Source organism: Equus caballus, chromosome X (assembly GCF_041296265.1).
Source record: "Equus caballus isolate H_3958 breed thoroughbred chromosome X, TB-T2T, whole genome shotgun sequence".
NCBI lineage: Eukaryota > Metazoa > Chordata > Mammalia > Perissodactyla > Equidae > Equus > Equus caballus.
Genome location: NC_091715.1, coordinates 138,757,536 through 138,779,587, shown reverse-complemented (window position 1 = coordinate 138,779,587; position 22,052 = coordinate 138,757,536).

Genomic DNA, 22,052 nt, shown 5'->3' with positions numbered 1-22,052 from the left:
CCCATCCTCATGGCTGTGGGGGAATGATCAGAGTCAGGAGGGCCATCTCAACATGCACAGGACAGTCCATTTCTTTTGCTACCTTCTCCAGTCCCACAGTAAACTTTGTTTACAAGGATTGTTTCTGCCAAAGTTGTCTGGGATTTCTGCACTTACCTGTGACTAACCTGTAATGGTAAGCTTCACTAATTTATAATGATGCCAGTCTATGTTATTGTGATCAAGACAATACAAACTCAAGAGAAGGGTTTGCCTCAATGCCGAGGAACATAAGGAAAAGAATATGCCTGAGCAGGGCCAGAAGTCCAGCTCTGTGTTGAAGGTGCCCCAGGACCAAAGCCGCCACTCAGACAGGAAGCCCACTCAGGTCAGCCATGCCATCTGTAAAAGTCTTCAGCTGTACCTTGCAACCATCTCCTATTGGGCTCCTGAACCCTGTCTGCTCCCCTCTCCTCTGGACTCTGCTTCCCTCCTGGACTTTGGATTTTTGACTCTCCCCTAGCTCTTGGTGGCTTCTAGCCTTCTTTTTTATCAGGCCCCTTGAAGGAACATCCCTGATACCCTGGCCAGGCCCATTGCGCTAGGCACAAAAGCAGGATAAAGCCGAAAGAGATTTGGGGGTAAAGTCAAAAGATCTGAGTGGCCGGCCCTGTGGCCGAGTGGTTAAGTTCGCGTGCTCCACTGCAGCAGCCCAGGGTTTCGCTGGTTCGGATCCTGGGTGCGGACGTGGCACCACTCGTCAGGCCACGTTGAGGTGGTGTCCCACATGCCACAACTAGAAGCACCTGCAACTAAGATATACAACTATGTACTGGGGGGATTTGGGGAGATACAGCAGAAAAAAAAAAGACTGGCAACAGCTGTTAGCTCAGGTGCCAACCTTTAAGAAAAAGAATGATTGGCTCCAGTTGTTAGCTCAGGTGCCAATCTTTAATTAAAAAAAAAGATCTGAGCTCCAGCCCCACCCGAACTACTAACAACAGCATGACATGAAGCAAACCCACTAACCTCTCCAGACACACGTTTTCTTCTTTTTCAGATGGAGATAATTACACTAATCCTACCTCTTTCGTAGGGATAAAACAGTGCCTGGCACAGAACAGGCCCTCAATCAGTATTTATTAACATATCGAAAGATTAGAAGGTTAGAGTGTCATCCAAGTATAAGGCGATATTAAAGCATTATCACCATAGCAAACGATTTTAAACGTCCCTTAGGCTTCTCAATATTTGCCTCAAATCTGAGATGGTAGCAACTGGCGATTGATAAAGGCTTATACATAAATATGGGTGCAATAAAAATAGCTAATATTTACTGAGTGTGTACTAGGTGTCAGGCAATAGTCTAAGCCCATTGCATGGAATAATTCCTGTAATCCTCACAATAACCCTACAATGTAAAAACAATTATTACCTTGATTTTACTTATGAGGAAACTGAGGCCCAGAGAGGTTAAGTAATAAGCCTTGTCACCCACACAGGAAATAAGTGAGAGCACTGGGATTTGAGTCCAGGGCTATCACTGGCTCCAGAACCTGTTTGTTTCCATGACACCATTCTACAAGTGAAGATCAAAGTCAACTATTCAGCAGAAAATACAAATCAGCTACTTGAAAACCAGACTTATCTTGATGTCACAGAACCCAGTAACTACACAGTAAAACGAAACCAACTACGCTCGAACCTCTTCAGCACAAGTGCTGCAAAATTAGAATCATGACTCACAATAACCTGGATGGCGAGCATCCCTTTATAAAGTAATCCCTCTTTTTGGCTACCAGTCCCCGCTCAGATATTTTCAGAGGACCATTTGCTTTGTGTTATGTACAGTTTGCAGTCCATCTGCCACGTTCGTTCATTCTGCAGGGCAGCATTGGGAAGGTTGAGGGAGCAGTCAACTTGGAGTCCTTCTTCTAAGATTTCAAGTTATCTGTCAGTTATGAATGACTACTTAAGAAAAAAGAAAAAGTCATCCTTGTGGAACATTACTTTAAGCTGTGTGTTTTGAGTTCATTTTCAACTTTGCTGCCATCTTCTCCAACCCCTGTGAATGCAGACACGTCTACCAAGGCAATCGGCCACTTGGGTTTCAGGTTTGGCATCATCTGAAGCCTGCCCTCCAAACACCCAGCCGGTTTCACTCCCTCTTAGCACTGCTGTCAGAATTACCTCGTGAGAATGAAGAGGCATACAAGGGACTTGCGCTCCTACCATCAATTTCATATATTTCATATTAATACAAAAGCAGGTGCATTCGTGCTGAAAGACATTTAATATTATAAATTCAAATGGATAACTTTTTTTGGTCTTCATTGGGTAATAAATGAATAAAAATAAAATGTATCTTTTATTTCCCATATATTCCAATTTGATAAAACTGTCAATGTTGGTTATTTAGGATTGAGTGAATGTATAATTTCTGATGAAATGGTATTAAAAGCAAAAGTGGCATTAGGAGTTTCACAGGTTTTCCCTGATTAGCTTTACAAAAGAAAGTCCCAGACGTCACACTCCCTCCACGGGGCCCCTTTGACATCACTTGCACCGTGCTACTTAAATTACCGAATACATAGCACTTACAGAAGCATATAACGGCAGACCATGGCATGTCATCCTTGAGTCTGGTCAGGGTGCCTAGGCTGAATGAGGCTACTCAGAGCACAACCTCAGTGCCACTCACACAGTCTAAAATCTCTTCTCATATCGTGGCTGCACCGGTGCCAAAAAGACCATCTAGCTCTTTCATCTCAGCTCTCCCGTCCCTCATACTCACGCTGTGCTCTCCCCTCTGAATGGTTTACACCGCCCCAAATGCCATGCCCTTTCAAGTCTTCATTCCTTTGCATGTGCTGTTTGCCTTTGTTTGAATGTCCTTTGCGCCCCCCCTGCTTGTGAGCAAAGTGAGCACCTATGCTGCTTTCGTGACCTGGCTTGTCCTCTGGGAAATCTCTCCTCAGCTCAGCAGCAGAAGCGATTGCTCTCCACCCCCACTCCAACGCCTGAGCTCGCACACATCTCCATACCACTCAGCTGACACATCTATTTCTTCCACTGAACCAGAAGCTCCTCAAGCTAAGCACCTTCTTCGGTGCATCTTTGGAACTCCGTGCCTAGGCCCCATGGAGTCTGGCACCTGGTAGATGCTCTCTAGAAGTTCAGTGAATGAGTACACGTGGACTCTCTAGACACGGCTCATCCCTTTTTACTAGTCTTCAAAGCAGAAAATCCAAAAAGGCATTTCAAAAGCACATCTTTACTGCAGCTGCCTGCTTAAATCTGTTCACTTCTCATAGAAGGCCATCTTTTTGCTTCAGTAAGGCACACATCTGACAACATGAGTTTACCTTTAAAGTGGAGTGTCTCCATTCCAAATGACAAAATGAGATGGCCAGGAGGAGCGGAGAGCTGCAAAGCAGACTGATCCACAATGAGAGGTGAGAGTCGATCTCTTAGATTAGATCACATGCAATGCTCCATTTATTTCTTGTGATTTGCATTGTATTTTCAAGCACAACAGTTTGTGTCATCTCTTCTCAAAGCGTTCATTCATTTTGGAGTTATTTCTTCTCCTTTTTATTTGTGTAATTATACTATCTTAAAGTTCTAAAGAATCTTGCTCCCAATCTTCCACTCAAAGTAGATTAGAGGAGAAATAGCATGGTCTTTGGCATCACGTGGTGGACAAAATTTTAGGATGACCCCCAATGACCCACATCTCTGTATAATTTCCTCCTCTTGAGTGCGGGTAGGACCTGTAACCTATTTCTAACCAATAGAATATGGCAAAAATGATGGGATCTCCGTCCTTTGTGTTACATTATATGGCAAAGGTTAAGGGATTTTGCAGATGTAATTAAGGTCCCTAATTAGTTGACTTTTAGTTAATTAAAAGAGAAATAATCCTGAGTGGACCTGACTTAATCAGGTTAGTCCTTTAAAGCAGGGTTTAGATCTTCCTGGAAGTCAGAGACTCGAAGGAGTAGAGACTGTCTCTCTCCATTGCTGGCTTAGAAGATGCAAGCTGCCATGAGTTCTTCAGCCACAAGAAGTTAATTCTGCCAACAATTTGGAGTGAGTCCTTCCCTAATTGAGCTTCCAAATAAGCATGCAGTGGAGTTGACACCTTGTTTATAGCCTTGTGAGACCTCGAGCAGAGAACCTAGCAAAGGTATGCTGGACATCTGACCTACAGAAACTGTGAGATAATCAATGAGTGCTGTTTTTCGTTTGTTTTGGTTTTGGTTTTGGTGAACAAGATTGGCCCTGAGCTAACATCTGTGCCAATCTTCTTCTATTTTGTACGTGGGATGCTGCCACAGCGTGGCTTGATGAGCTGTGAGTAGGTCCACGCCTGGGATTTGAACCCACGAACCCCAGGCCACTGAAGCAGAGTACAGGAACTTAACCACTATGCTACCAGGCTAGCTCCTCAGTGAGTGTTGTTTTATGTTGCTAAGTTTGTGGTAATTTGTTATGCAGCAATATAAAATTAATATAGCATCATATACACCTCGGGGCCAATATTAGCACCACCTCTTCCTATGTATATGGATCACTTTACACTTTGGACCTTAGTTTCCTTATCTATATAATGGAGATTGTCATTTATCTTACAGGGCCACTATGAGAAGTAATGAATGAATATACGTTAAGTATGTTAACATACTTAACATACGTTAAACACTTATACACTCCATCTATCACTCAAAGGTAAAATATTAATAAACAGATATTTATTGAGTCCCACTCAATGCCAGGCATTGTTCTAGTTGCAGGGCTTTCAGAAATGAAAAAGCCAGACAAGGTGCCTGCTCTTATGGAATTCACATGCTAGTGATGGGGAAACATTATAGCTTAATATATGAATGAACAACATATGGTGAAAATAAAATAGGACGATGTGGTAGAGAGTGACTGGGAGACACATTCAATTTGGTGGCCTGAGAATTCTCCAAAGAGGTGACATCTGACCTGAAATCTGAATGACAAGAAGGAATCAGTTGTGTGAAGATCAAGTGGCAGGGTGTTTTAGAAAGAAGAAAGAGATGGTACGAAGCTTTCAAGGGGAAAAGAGTTTGGTGGTTTTGTGGAACAGCAAGAAGGTCATTGAGGCTGAAGCAGAGTGAACAGAGGGGAGAGAGGGCTGAGATGAGGTGAAGAGGTAGGCAGGGGCCAGATCATACAGAGCCTCATAGGTCACAGTCAAGAATTTGCTATTATCTGACTTCCCATTGGCGTGTTTTGACCCAGGCAAGTGGTATTATCTGATTTACATTGGGACGAGATCCCTCCATGGCTGTACGGTGCTTGGATTGTCAGGGCAAGGGTCGAAACAGGGAGGGCAGTAGTACAGGTTAAAGAGGATTGTAACTTGGAATGGCGGGAAGGGAAGATGGTCATTCAGTTCAATATATATTTGATCAATGATTAAATGCATAGATTCAGGCCTAGACAAAGTGAAATGCCATTTTCACACCCTACCCCTCTTATTTTCTCATACCAGTAATCCAGTGTATGTGTATGCCCAGCATCTCGTTCAACCAGCAAGGCTAAAGCAGGATTCTTTTATAAGGCAACAGAAACACTACAATCAAGAGAATCCACAGAACCTAGAACACTGTGTGAAAGCCACGATATATGAGGGGGAGAGGAGGATCCAGAAGGAGGGATGTCAAAGCCAAAGGTGGCCAGAGAAAGGCATGGAGGCAGGGTATGGAATGAAGGACAGAAGAGCCAAGGCCAAGATCAAATGGGCAGCGGGCAGAGAGATGGCCTAGATAATCACCAGAATATCTAGAATCTTCAAGGCTTTTCCACAATTTCAAGATGGAGCATGTAGATGGGTTAGCTGAGTTTGAAGGGCCAGAGTCAAAATAAAAGAGATGCATAAATGTGTGTGCATATACATACACATATAGATACACGTATGTATTTAAGTGCATGTTAAAAAACATGAGAAAACACATTTACTCATTATTCACCTTGGATTTCATAAATTAAAACAAAAAATATTAAGGGCCAAATACAAATTGGCAAACATGAAGCCTAAAAATAGAATTGGTTTCCCTGGGAAAATCTCTAAGAGAGTTTTAGCAAACTGAAGTGTATCATTAAACACAGTCTTCTTTGTGTCTAAAGTGTTTGTTTGCCAAGGCACACCATTAATTGGAGGTATTGTTGTGATCTTATACCCAGTCAGTAATTCTACCTTTAACATTAATCAAGAGCCAAAACTAGAAAGAAACCAATGAATTTTGACTTAAAACATCTCAGTAATACATCTGACATATCCAGCAGGTGAACAAAAAAAGGGCTTTGACAGCATGGAGTGCTAAACAATTGCACAGTCACAGAGATGACCATCTCCTCCAGGGGGCCGGGAACCCAAAAGACAGCCTCAATCTTTTTAAAGAAAAAGCAGGGCAACACCCGAGAATGCTACTTTTTCTCATTTTTAATAAGAAGGGCCACAAAACTCTCCAAGCTTCTTGTTAGTTTTAGTTTACAATAAACTTTCCATCTCTTAGAATACACTGATACTCCTTAACTGGCAGACTTTGTGTCTTAAGTGTATAGTCCATGGGGACAATCTTTTTGGGGCTGAGAAAGGCTTTATTAAGCTTTGCTATAAATGCTAGAAAAAAACAAGTGAATGCAGGAGCAATTTGAATTTCACTCTAGGACTTTATCAGCCTGTATGTGTCTTTTTGTAATTTTTTCTCACAAAGTCACTGCATTTGTGTATGATCTTTTCTTATTTTCCACAATCTACCGTCCTCTCATCCAAAACCAACCCAATACCATTATTGATTTGATGGCCACGGTTACAGCTGAGTACAATCATAAGTTACAAAGAAAGTTCCACTAAATAAGTCAACACAAAATCCACAGCCATCTATTGGCGTATAAGAAACAATCACTCTCCTAAGTTTATTCCTCGATGCAAAAGGTCTGTTGACTATTGAAGAGAAATTAGTGGATCACATTCAAGTTTGGAAATATGAATTCAATTATCCAAGGTCAGTTAAGTGAATTTCCACTTGTATCTGATTTTAGCTCAGAAGTTATAAGTCATTTCTGGCTAGTAGTTTTTGATCTGATGGAAACACTATCAATTATCAAAGAAATTAGATTACTGGCCACTTTGCTAAAGTTTACAGGTATGTACAGAATGGCATTTCTAAGGGTGAATGCATGAGGTTGTACTGTGTAAGACAGAAAATTTCTTACTTCTCTGGGTCTTCTTCGAGTCTGTAAATCCCATGGAGGTAGGAACTGTCTTTCATCTCAGTAGCCCTCATGCCTAGCAGAGTGGGTGACGCATAGTAAGTTCAAATGTAATGTTGTTAAACTAAGGACTAGAAATTCAGGGTCTGTCTTGAAGTCCTTATAATCTAATAGAGGAAATTGGACACACTTGCAAATTGCAGTAATACAATACAGTTGATAAAAAATATCCTATGCATAGAACAAATTAAATGTAATAAAATATGTGGGATGAGGGGTCACTTTAAGATGGGGTCACATGCAAAGAAAGTCATGGAGAAACTAGAACCGGGCCAAATTTGTAAAGATGAGTAAACACGATTGGAAGAGGCATTCTAAATATGGGGAATGCCAGGAGAAGAAGAAGGAAGGTAGTAAATCCAGTGCCTATTCATGAAATGACAAATATTCCAGATCCAATTAGATGTAGTGTCGGGCATGTGGAAAAGAGAAAGCTAGAAGTGTGTCTTGAGGGCAGATTACGTATAGAAGTCCTACATAGCAAGTTAGGAATTTGGACATTATTCGGTAGTCAATTTGGTAGAATCTTGCTCAGGATCCCCTAAAGGTTTATGAGTAGAAGATTGACCTTAATTAATTCAATAAGCTACTTGTGAGAGATATCAACTCAATTTATTTATTCTTATTTTTTATTTATTTGCTGAGGAAGCTTTTGCCTGAGCTAACATTTGTTGTCAATCTTCCTCTTTTTGCTTGAGCAAGATTCACCCTCAGCTAACATCTGTGCCAATCTTCCTCTACTTAGTATGTGGGTCACCACCCCAGCATGGCCACAGATGAGTAGTGTAGGTCCGCACCCAGAAACTGAACCTGGGCCACTGAAGGAGAGCGCACAGAATACAACCACTAGGCCACTGGGCCAGCCCCAATACAATTTAAAGTTATATCCAAATGTTAGAGGGAAAAATCACAGGAAACCTCAGATCAATCTACATAGGGAAATATACAAGGTACATATATGAATGGATCTACATAGGGAAACACACAAGGTACATACATGGAGTGACTAAAAGCAGAGAGCATCAATCTAAAGAGACGAGAAACTCAGGTACAATCAAATAACACCTGGGCATCAGAGTGCGTGACAATCGGATAGTAATAAATAAGAATGAATAGCCTCTAAAAGTGCTAATATGAATAACCACAAGAGATAAAATAAATACTGTTTTGAGACATTCAGTATTTTTTCAGACACATAAAGGCAGATCAAGTCTAACTTTTATGTCCAAAATGAAACCGAGATAAGCAGGGATAAGAAGCAAGTTGAGATATACATGGAAAGAAGATGAGTGTAATGCCAGGTGAACCCGAAATTGAACCCCGGCTCCACAACTTATTGGCTCTGTGACTTCAGGCAATTTGCTTCGCTTCTCTGAGCCTAAGATTCCTTATCATAAAAATAATGATTACAATAATACTCACCTACAGAGTTGGTGTGAGTATTAAATAAGAAAATATAGGTGAAAAGAACTCGGTGAATTGGAAAGGCCGACCTCAGCTCTTCTTAGACATTGATGTACATCTGGAAATTACCATGGAGCTTGTTTAAATGCACATCCCCAGTCCTCCTGCTCCAGATATTTGATTGAGCAGACCGGCAGCAGGGTTCTGGGATCCCCACTTTAAAAAAATTTTTCAGTGTGGTTAAAAAAAACACATAACACCAAATTTCCCATCTTAGCTATTTTCAAATATACAGTTCAGAAGTGTAAAGTATACTCACGTTGTTGTATAACAGATCTCCAGAACTCCATACTCATTGAGCAACAAGTCCCTGTTTCCCTCTCCCTGCAGCCCCTGGAGACTCCCATTCTACTTTCTGTTTGTGCTCCTTTGGCTACTTTAGATAGCTCATGTAAGTGGACTCATATAGTACTTGTCTTTTTGTGATTGGCTTATTTCAGTTAGCATGATGTCCTCAAGGTCCATCCAGGTTCTAGCATATGTCACAATTTTCTTTCTTCTTAAGGCTGGATAAAATTTCACTGTATATATACCATATTTTGTTTATCCATTCATACTTCAATGAACACTTGGGTTGCCTCCACCTCGGGGATATTGTGACTAATGCTGTTATGAACACGAGTGTGCAAATATCTCTTCCATATCCTGCCTTCATTTCTTTTGAGTGTATACCCAGAAGTGGGATTGTTGGATCATATGGTTGTTCTATTTTTAATTTTTTGAGGAAGCGCCATACTGATTTCTATAGCAGCTGTACCATTTTACATTCCCACCAGCAGTGCACAAGGGTTCCAATTTCTCTATATCCTTGCCAACACTTGTTATTTTCAGGGGTTTTTTTATAGCAGCCATCCTAATGGGTATGAGATGGTATCTCTTTGTGGTTTTGATTTGCATTTCTCCAATGGAACCTACATTTTTAATATGTTCCAAGGTGGCTCCAATGCAGAGTCATATTTTGTGAAAAAAATTGCTCTAAGTCAACAGCGGTTGCTGTTTTTCAATAAGAAGCACGAGAGGAGTGAAGGTGGGGCCATTCCCTTTTCAGCACGGATACTACAAGAAAATCCCGGATTATCTTTCCTATTTCAGTAACATACCACTAAGAACTTTTATTTCCTATATATCATCTAACAATAGATGCTGACTTTTTGCAATTTCTTTCCTGTTACAAAGGCCCTGGCATGATGCAAATGCAAGTTCAAATCTCCCATGAGTCACATTTGCCATTGTCCATTCATCTATGTATGTATGTATGTTATGTATGTAAAGAGCACCTTGAAGGATATGATTCTTATTCATGAAATCCCATTTGTAATACCAGTATCTCCTGATAAAGAGAATATTTCCCCACTCACTTCTTTTCTTTTGGCCACCACCACTATTTTTAACTCACCAGTACCCTGGCCCACACTCAATTTTAATCTTGTATAATTTGTATGTGCACTCTAATTTTATCACTGGAGTGGGAATGCCAATCCAATCCATGATATAATCTATACCAAATGCATTCAGAGACTCTCCCTTTGAGTGTAAGAGCACTTGATCTTTCCACCAAGGTTCATGCAAATAACTGAATATAACGGGGGAGGGGCTATCTTGGAAGTTGAAGAGCAGCAATGAGATTCTTTTTTTTTTTTTAAAGATTTTATTTCCTTTTTTCTCCCCAAAGTCCCCAGTACATTGTTGTATATTCTTCGTTGTGGGTCCTTCTAGTTGTGGTATGTGGGACGCTGCCTCAGCGTGGTTTTGATGAGCAGTATCATGTCCGCACCCAGGATTCGAACCAACGAAACACTGGGCCGCCTACAGCGGAGCGCACGAACTTAACCACTCGGCCACGGGGCCAGCCCCAGCAATGAGATTCTTCATTAAAAGCTGCATTTTGAAAATATTTATTGAGCACCTATTACGTGTGAAACACTTTTAGTCATAGATTCAAAGATCAGCATATTTTAGTCACCACTTCCTGTAAAAGGAATCCTTTTGATCAAAAGTACTTTTAAGATCGAAGTTAAAGTCACAGCCAGGGCTACAAGTAAATTTGAAGACTGATTCATTCATTATTTTTTTGAATATTTAGTGAGTCCCCATTATGGTCCAGGGCCTGTGGTAGATGCTGGAGATAGAATAGTGTTTCATTACTAAAGAACGGTGTTCCATCATTGCAGAACCATGCTTCACCTGGTAGGAGGACACCTATTTTTCAGGGTAAGTGTTGCCAGATTAAATGTATTTGGCTTACCTTGAATAGGTTGCACTCTTGCCCTCTTAATCTTGGCCCACTTATACTTATCTCTTCGTTTTGTAGTGCTCACCCAGACCCGTCTATTTGCCTTTAGTGGTAATATCCCCATGTTTATGTACTGATCCTTGATTAGTAATTGTTTTCTTTCTGTAGGATTGAAACGCATTCCATTAAAAATAGCTCATGATACATTAAGGTAGTGCACGATACCTAAAGTTAAAATAGTATAAGGAGTGCTTGACTTCAGGGATAGAGATACAAAAGTCAGTAAAAACTACATCATGAAGTCAACTACATTGGGGTGAGAGCCAGAGGAAGTTAATATGGAGAAAGTCTTTGAACAAAGACCATTCATTTAGGGTCCTAGATGCAGCTCCCCCCCCATCCCACACAAAAAGACAGTTCTACATTTCAAATCAGAAGAAAGACCATACATTAAGAAAGATTTGGCTGTTACTCAAATGGATATTTTCCCAGACAGGTGATCTTAAATTACACTATTTAGCTTTAAAATGTTCTGGCAGCATAGAATGAAATATGTGTTTCTCTTTGACGAAGTATGGGGATGGTTCTTTGGGGTCAAAGTTCCTAGGAGTAAGGTAGGGAAAAAGTTCAGGCTGCTGGTAACCATGCTGTGAAGAGAATTTTAGGCCTGAGTGTTGTCAAAAGCTGCTGCATAAATCAGTAACTTACCCAATGTTAAAAGGCAAGAAATTATTCTGAAACAGGGAGAACTCCTTTTTCCATCTGAAACTCATACTTCATCACCAGCCTTCTTCAGTTCTCTCCCTGGATCCTGGCTCTCTGAAGAACCCACCATGCTGGATAAGAATGAAGGTCTAGGATTTATTTTTGTTGGTGACATCTTTGGTAATAGAGTAAATTCAGATTGTGCTAGTTACTGCTATTTCTCTTAAGTTGATACTTGGCACCCTGAGCTTTCAATGAGAAACCAAAAAAACATTATCATTTTGAAGCAGAAATTTAAAAATCGAGAAGCTAAGAAATGTGCTCAGATTTCACATTAATTCACTGTTGAGGCTGGAAAAGCACTTGACTAATGACTCTGTGTTTTCAGCTGAAGTGTTCTGACATAATCTCATTCGTAACTGAAAAAACGCCACTTATCTATCAATAGGTTCTGGTAGTCTATGCACTTTTAGGCTCAGAGAGAAGCTGGGGTATCTGAGTGGAAAGACAGGAGGCACCTGGGCCTAGCATCTGCAGAAAGACTTGGTAATCAGGGATAGAGAATGCAGCCTATAATGATTTTAAGCAAGAGTCATAATTTGTGGATTGGGGTATACTCACCTTTGCCCTTTTGCCCATGCTTTTGCTCCTGCATGGAATTTTCCCCAGAATCCACTAAAGTCACATATTCGAGGATTACTCTTCCTTCAACATAGTCTCTTCCACAAAGTATTCTGTAACCTCTCAGTTTTCAGGGCCACTCCACCCTTTAAAGTCTTTTAGATTTGATACGTTGTCTGTATCTCATCTGACATTTAGCATAATGTCTTCTTAATATTTATAGTCATGTGCTGCATAAAGACATTGTAGTCAACAATGGATTGCATATATGACGGTGGTCCCATAAGATTAGTACCATAGAGTCTAGGTGTGTAGTAGGCTATACCATCTAGGTTTGTCTAAGTACACTCTATGATGTTTGCACAATGACAATATCACCTAAGCACATATTTCTCTGAATATATCCCCATCATTAAGTGACGCATGACTATATCTTCTTCCATGTATGTCTTCTTTCCCAACTGGATAGTAAGTCATTTATATGAAGAGATCTCCTTTAGAACACCCTTGAAAAGTGGTTGCCCGTCTCTGATTAAGCACTTCGAGTACCATGGAACTTACTACCACCTCACGGAGTAACTCTAAAAGGGCAGCTATAATTGTTAAACCCACTGCTATCACCACTCTTCTTTACATCAAACAAAATTTGTGTTTCAACAGCTCCCGTCCATTGCCCTTGAGTTCAACTAACCTCTAGGGATACACAGAGTGCATGGGCACAGCTTCTTTTCCATGAGACACTTCTTGATATGTCTGAGCACGAGTCATGACTTCCCATCTGATGCTCTCACTTCTCCAGCCAAATATCTGCAGCTCTCTTGATTGTTGTTCACTTGCCATGATTTTCAGACCTCTCACCTTCATCCTTGTGACTTTCCACTGAAGATCCTAAAATTTGCTAAATGTGTCTCCATGTGTGGTGCTTGACATTCCAATTCACTTGTCCATTCATTCATTCAACCAAAATTTATTTAGAGGTAATTCTTTGTTTGGCAACGTAACATGCATGGAGGATACAGCAGCAAGAGAGAGAGACATGGTTCCTGCTCACCAGGGACTTACAAAATGTGAGGAGATAAACGTTTGAATGAATTATGCAAATAATTATTCAATAGTACTATTTGTTTTCTATTCTGTGTAATGAATTACGACAAACTTAGAGGTAGAAGACAACACACTCTCATCCCCCAATTTCTGTGGGTCAGGAGTCTGGGCACAGCTTAGCTAGGTCCTCTGCTCAGGGTCTCTCACAAGGTTGCAACCAAGGTGCTGACCAGGGCCAGGATCTCACGTGAAAGCTCAACCAAGAAAGGGTCCACTTTCAATGTCCTTTAGGTTGCTGACAGAATTCATTTCTTTGTAGCTAGCCATAGGATTCATGGCAGCTTGGTTCTTCAAAGCCAGAAATAGAGAGACTCTAGCAAGACAGGTTAGATTATGCAATCATGGACACATAATCATGTATATCCTGTAACCTTTGTTATATTCTGTTGGTTAGAAGCAAGTCACAGGCCATGCCCATATTCAAGGAGAGAGGATTATATAAAGGTATGATCACCAGGAGGTGGGGATCATGGAGACCACCTTAGAATTCTGTCACCAATAGCAAACTGAAATAGTGTTATGAATGAAAAGTTCAGAGTGTTGTGAAAGTAAATAACATGTCCTAGTGGAGAGGGGGAGTGACTAATTTTTGAGTGTGTAGTTTGTCTCACCCTAACCAGATCACAGGCTTACACAAGCAGAGCACAAGTTAGGGACCATGTCCTATACTTTTGCTTTTACTTCAAGGCACCTAGCACAGAACTGCTCATGGGTGTTCGATAAATAATCATTGATTTAACCTGATACAAAATGGATCAAATGTTCCACAACGTGTCATCAAGATTAAAGTCACACAGCAGACCCTCAAAGACTGTTGGCATTCATAGGTTCAACATCGGGTTTGAGTGACTCAATAATCTTCCAGAAGTACATGTGAATCGCATGAGCTACAGAAAGCAGGTCCCTTTCCCCAACCCAGCATCTGCCTTTGAGGTAAGCTTTGCTGCTCTCCGTTCTTCACTATGTGAAGTGATAATGCAAGTAAAGGTGGAATTGTCCTCTCAGACAAGTGCTACCAAGGATATATAGGGTCCAGCAAAGCCTGACATAATCTCTGTGGTTAAGAAAGGTGGCCCTGAGGAGGTGACATTTAAGTCAGGACTGTGGAGCCAGCTGGGCAAATGAGGAGTTTGTCAAGGAATAAGAGAAGAGCGAGCTTCAAAAATAGGGAAATAAGAAAACAATAGGTATGAAGGCCTCCAATGGGAAGATCCCTGGTGCATAAAGTGAAGAGAGAAGAGGCTTGAGAAGTAGGTAGGCACCAAGGTAGGGATCCAAGGCCGAGTTTGGGCAGGCAACTTTTGACTTCCTCCACACTCTTAGCAATGTGCAAGGCTCTGAAGTTTTCTTCTCGTGGCGACACTTGCACAAAAAATTGAAAGTTGCAGAAACTAACAAAGAACCAAAATGAAAATCATCTGGGGTATTAAATAGTCCATCAAGCAGCTTAGCACGTGGAAACTAATTCTACCCCTTCTTTGTAGGGGCACTGAGGCATGTCTTAAGTCAGTAAATATATTAGAAGGTGCCAAAGGACCTAACGGAGTAGAAAGTCCCTGGAGCATCGTTAGAAAACTGTTCCACAGTTTCCACAAAATACATTCCACAGAAGTCAACATTGGCAGGACAGCATCATTATGCAGCCCTTCTGGTGCTTATGAGAACTCAAACTCCTTGCATATTCTAAGGAAGGATAATAAGACTCTTGTGAACTCAAACTCATAGGCTCATGCTTGGTGTTGCTACCAGTTACCATCACATTGTAAGTATCTGGGAAATTTGTCCTCTTTGAGCCCAAAGCAATGAGGGAGAAAGGGGACAGCCTCTTCGTCAGCTAGAGCAGCTAAATCAACTTTGGTGATAGATGTCACAGCCCTCATATCTGAGGATCTGTGAGTAGAATACTGGCTGGTGTTTTATCAACTCAAATAAATTAGGATCGCAAGAATCACATTTAGTTTCCAGTGTGACACAGCAAGATCTTAGGAGTCTCCACTCTACAACTTTCCAGACATTGGAATAGGCTCTCAAATGTTATTATGAAATTTTCCATCCCTAGTGCGCAATCATCTATCATGGAGAATCTATGGAGAGGCCTTAAAAGCAGAGGCTGGGTTCGATGATCTCATGAAATTTCCTGTAGTTCTGAGATCATACAAAAATCAGTATATTTCAAGGTGGCTATCCATTCAGAAGGGCCAACATTCCAACAAGGTTTCCCTACCATTAGAACAGGACTTTTTAAAAAGACTTTAAAAAGAGGATGAAGCATTGACCCAATAAGATGAAATCTTTACAAATGATTGATCCCTTCAATGGTTTTAAACAAACCTTTCCTACTTGAAATGATCCCAGAATCAGCTTCAGACTTAAAGGTGACACACTTCAGACCCAAAAGTAGAAAAGGACAGATATTGGCTAGCAGCCAAATTAAGAAACCAAGGGCAATGGTATTCACTTAATGAGAGGTCACTTAATCCAATCTTCTAACCAGAGTTAGTGTGAGCAGAGAAGAGCCCAGGGAGATCATAAAACATGTTAACACTGGAATAAATAATTAGAAAATTCCTAGGACCCTCTAGGGTCCAACTTCAAGGTTATGTCCAAGGAGAATCAGCGCTCTCCATCTGCGTTCTGCACTTCCTCAAACAGAGATAAGTAGAGAGTGAAATGCAACCAAATCCCGAGTTAGGACAGAAGAGAGTGGAAACAAGGCCCATTACTGGCTGCAGATCAAAGTATTGCAATGTTAAAACAAAGAGGCACAGGAGGGAGTTGTGATAGACTCGCCAGGAAAATGAGGATCTTCCAGTTTATAATTCAACATCCTCATTCTGATTATATCCACTCAGCCCAACACGGAAAAGTACATCAGGATGAATTATGAGGTTGTTTTGTTTGTAATAAAATAGCAAAATTTGAAAAAACTGAATGACTCTGGTTATGGTCAGAAGGGAATGGCCATTATTTCCATCCATTTCTTGCATTAAAATGCAAATGAGATAGTTTGTCCATAGTACGCAAAGAAAGACTGACTAATTTCCCTTAGAGGATTTTCCAGAAGTGAACAAGTTCACATGTAACCTAGCTGCTCAACCCACTCAGGACTGCCCACTTTGAGGCAGGGGGATAAGGAGTGGGCAGTAATTCCTTCATGGGGAGAATGGCTTACCACCAAGAAACCTCTCTTCTCTTTGGCTTTCATGGTTTCCTGACACAACTTGTTTCTTCTATTGCTCACTCACAAGAGCAGCAATGTCCTGAGCATCTATACAGGACCAAGATGCACAATGACCCTCCCAGAGTCTCACAGCTTCTGAGAAGCAAGTTTGGGTCTTAAAAGCATTGATGACTCCAGAGTCAATGTTTCTACATTAAACACAATCCCCTGAAATGGGTAGAAGTGCATGACCACACGTGCATGCAGCACACGCATGCATATGTGTGTAAGTACAAAAACATACATACACATCTCACACTGGGTTCCCTCAAGACACAAACTGAAGTTCACTGGTTAGCTAAAAAGAAAAGATATAAATGTCAGTAGGTCATTTTAAGATATTCAAGAAGAATAATGTAGGAAGAATGACATTCAAGAACAAAAGTGGTACTGCAGAGAATATGCCATATATACATATGATGGATGAAACAGCCAATGGTGCATCAGAAACTTGTAAGCAAGGCCTTGTTCTTTCTCTTTGAATTTCAAAGTACTCTAGGACAGGGGCTTCCCAAGTGGTATCCAGAGGGGTTTTCCAGGGGACCAAAGTTAGTCCAAAATGTAAATGACATAAAGGTAGAAAGCAACTTGTCACAGGTCATCCATTACATCAAGAGTCATAATGGGATGCGGAGCCCAGTGTCTTAGAGGCCAGTGATCTTCCCACTGAGTAGACAGCGGTTTCTTATATGAAAACTTAAGAAGAGTCAGGACAACAAGAACACAAGTAACAGAAAAGACTTTAGGGGAAATTACATAGCCTCATAAGAAAAGGGAACAGTAACAACAGTGCTTTCTTGAGCACGCAAAAGATGAACATATGAAAAAGGATGAGCAGAAGGGGAGGTGGACCTCTGGGGAAAGAGGGCTGTGAGTGCCATCTCTGACATGATCTGACTCTCTAGAGTCAAGGCTGGGGGAGGAAAGGGAAGAGACCATCTGCTCCACCCTCAAAACATCTGTTATAAAATAAGACTGATGGCATGTGTCATGTCAGGAGGATCTTGTGAAAGAAACTGCTGAGCCGTACATGATCTGAGCTAATGGAGAAGTCCCCAAGGTTTGGAGACCTAGATTCTAATCCCAATTCAACTGCCAATTTACTGTGGAACACTGGGAAACTGCTTAACCCTATTCTGTCTCAAGTTCTCCATTGGCAATGGGGCAGTAAAACAAATGCTCTTGGGGGTACTCCAAAATCACATTCTTGTATTCTTGATAGGTACAATATAACTACAAAGTCCTAACGCTGTTCCTCCCCTTCCAGTTCAAAGACATCCCTCCATTTCAGGCCAAAGAAGAGAGATCAAAATTCTTTCATTCTGTGTCAACTCTCAGAGAAAAATCCAACAGATCAGACTTCCATCCAAAGAGAGAGTTTTAAGGAACTAAAAAGAAGTTCACAAACATAATTACATTACATGTTTATGTTTACATTGAGAGGAACCGATATCTATTTTGTCACATCTCTGATCGCATATTGAATATTCCCTAACAAAATACAGAGACAGAGTCCATGCTGTAGGTTAGACAGTTTTAACAGTTGTGGGGTTCTTCCAGCCATAAATCCCTGGGAAAGAGTAAAGAATGGATCATCACCTTCCCCTGGATTCTTCGTGCTAACAGGTTAAGCTCTACTGAGATTGGATGTATTTTTTAGAAACGAGCTCATAATAAAAAAGTCAAATGAATTGACTGAACTTATTTGGTATTTTCAGTTCCAGGCAGCCAACCCTAGAGGAGCTGGCAGTCTAATGAAAGGGAAACTGCTCATCATTATCACTTCTGGAACAAAGAAAGAAATTAAAGGCACATTCGTTTCACATCTTGCCTCTGATTGGCCATAAATACCCCACTTGTCAGTATGAAACATCAATTTATCTAAAGCAAAGGATCCTTTTTCTATCAATGGCTACTTACTCATGGGGCAGAAGGTGGGGGCAGGAAAAGAATCTTGAGGAAGACCTGGCTTTTTGTATGTTTCGTTTACAACTAGAAAACCGGATCAGGAATGTCCCTCTGGAAGAGTCTCTCTCAAGTTTAGACGTCACGGTATCCAAAATACCACCCTTAAATTCATCCCTTTGAGTTAACTGTTGCTCCCTGCAGGCCATAAATTTTAAAATGCAAATATCCCTGAGGGAAACAACACACTGAACTAAGATCATTTCAGTGTGAATGCTCTATTGGATGGCTTTGTCACTCAAGGAAAGCCGGGCAGGAACAGGATTTGAGTGCATTGGACTCATAAGTGAGCCTGGGCATGGGCTGAAAGGGAGAGGATGCATTTAGAAAGAGGGCTTTGAGAAAGCCCCAGAGGTCAGCCTTGAGAGCTCAGCCTAAGAAGCTTGGTAAGGTGACGGTATCCTTGGAAGTTTGATGGGAGAAGGAGGACTTCCTAGGGAGGAGTTTTACTCCAAATACACTTGCAATAAATAGGATTCGATGACCCCAGTATTCTTCCAGAGCAGCGCTGTCCAGTAGAAACACGATATGAGTCACAGAAGTAATTTTAAATTTTCTAGGAGCCACATTTTTAAAAGTAATTTTTAAAAGGAAACAAGAGAAATTAATTATCATTACTATTTTTGTATGTGTGAGGAAGATTGTCCCTGAGCTAATATCTGTGCCAATCTTCCTCTATTTTATATGTGGGATACTGCCACAGTATGGCTTGATGAGTGGTGTGTGGGTCCACACCTCGGATCCAAACCCACAAACCCTGGGCCGCTGAAGCAGAGTGCATGAACTTAACTACTACACTACCAGGCCAGCCCCATGAGAAATTAAATTTAATGTTGTTTTTTCTTTAACTCAATATATCTAAAATATTATCATCTCAAATGTAATCTCTATAAAATATTATTAAGGAGACCATTTACATTCTTTTTTCATACTAAGTCCCTGAAACTTGGTGCTTATTTTATCTTACAACACATCTCAATTCAGATGCTAAATGTTCATTGGAAATATTTGACCTACATTTAAATTTCATAACATAAACAATTGACAAAGTAGATTCACACATCCGAATTGTTCCAAATACACTTATGTTTTCCAATAACTGAATCAAGTATCAGTTTTAAAATTTAAATGAATCAAAATTAATTGTATGGAAATGAAAACAGGATCTCAAAGAGATCTCTGCACCCTGTGTTCACTGCAGCATTAGTCACAATAGCCAAGATATGGAAGCAACCTAAGTGTCCATAGACAGATGAATGGGTAAAGCAAATGTGGTATATATATATACAATAGAATGTTATTCAGTCACGAGAAGGAAGGAAATCCCGCCATTTGCAACATCATGGATGGTCCTTGAGGGCATTACGCTAAGTGAAATACGCCAACAGAGAAAGACAAATACTACGTGGTATCACTTATATGTGGGATCTAAATAAAAAGTCAAACTCTTAGAAACAGAGTAGAAAAGTGGTTGCCAGCAGCCGAGGAGTGGGAGAAACAAATGGAAGTTGGTAAAAGGGTACAAACTTTCAGCTATAAGATGAATAACGTCTGAGGATGTAATGTATAACATGGTGACTATTGTTGATAACATTGTATTGTATAATTGAAAAAATGTTTTAAATTAATTATGATTCAAAATTCAGTTCTGGGGCTAGCCTGGTGGCATAGTGGTTAAGTTTGCGTGCTCTGCTTTAGTGGCCCAGGGTTCACGGGTTCAGATCCAGGGCATGGACCTACACACTGTTTATCAAGCCACACTGTGGCAGCATCCCACATACAAAATAGAGAAGGATTGGCACAAATGTTAGCTCAGGGACAATCTTCCTCAAGCAAAAAGAGGAAGATTGGCAATAGATGCTAGCTCAGAGCCAATCTTCCCCACACACACACACAAAATTCAGTTCCTCAGTTGCACTATCCATATTTCAGGTGCCCAAAGGACACAGGTGGCTACTGTATTGACAGTGCAGTTCCAGGTTGTGAGAAACGGGGTGCCAAAGCCTTGGTGAATGAGTCACAGTTCACGATGAGTACTGCTAAGTTCATTTTTCTGTTTTCAGGTGCACAGACTATATTTGTGTGCCTGGCCAGTCATTGAACACACATTCTCCACAAGTCACAAGACAGCCCTGTCTGAGAATAACGTGGATTCCCCATAACACCCACCTTACTGCTTATAAAAACAACTCCAACACAAGCTCCTTGAAGGTAGGATCCAGCATAGATTCAACCCACGGTGCCTTGCCCAGTCCCTGGCACAAAGTAAGCATTCAGCCAATTCTTATTAAATAAATGACTGGCTGCTCCTCTGACAGTTAACCAATAGACTCCTTTTCACGTGCTTTGTGATGTGAGACTTGTTCACACTGGGCATCACTTAGTTATTCAGTCAACAGACGATGAGCTCATGACCACTGTCTCTGATAGACGCTCACAGCACACCCACTGTGTACTCTCTGCCTCCTAAAAACTGTGCCTACGGACAATGCTGGACAGTTTGGAAGTTCAGTTGGCCTGTTAAAATTAAACACCCTAATCAAAAGGGAGATGCTGTACAAGTCTGTTCATGCGAGTCAGACCTTGAGCAAGGCAGACACTGAGCACCTGAAAAAGGAAGAAGCACCACTGAAGGCGGATAAAAGAAGGATACAAAATGTGGATGCAGAGGCCTGAAAACCAAACAGCGCCTCCTTCACCATTGGCCCTCAGCCAGCACTGATGGCATCTAATACCTCACATGCGCCCTGTGTAATACCGCACATTTCTGATGTGGAGGTATGGCAGGACACTTGATCTGTGACAAATGTGGCATGTGGCTCACTTTCTCTTCCTTAGCCACCAGGACATTTAGAGTAAAAAAGAATTACACCTGCTAGGATGGCTACAATAAAAAAAGTGGACATTGCATTACACTACACCCCCGTGACTCATATATTTTATAACTGGAAGTTCGTGCTTTTTGACCACCTTCACCCATAGAATTATCATATGAACAGCAATTCCACTCCTATGTACATATCCAGAAGAATCAAAAACAGATGTTCCAGCTAAAACTTATACATAAATGTTCATAGCGTTGCTATTCACAATAACCAAAAAGTGGAAACAACCCAAGTATCTATCAATAGATTAGTGGATGAACAAAATGTGGTGTATCCACACAATGAAAGGTTATTCAGCCATAAAAAGGAATTATGTGCTGAGTGCTGATACATGCTACAACATGGGTGAACCTCAAAAACTTTATGTGAAGTGAAAGTAGTCAGTCTCAAAATGTTACATAACGTATGATTCCATTTATATCAAATACCCACAATAGGCAAATCCACAGACTGAAAGCAGATTAGTGGTTACTAGGCTCTGAGGGGAGCAGAAAATGAGGAGTGTTTCATGTGTATGGGGTTTCCTTTTTGGGTAGTAAAGATATCCCGGAACGAGGTAGTGGTGATT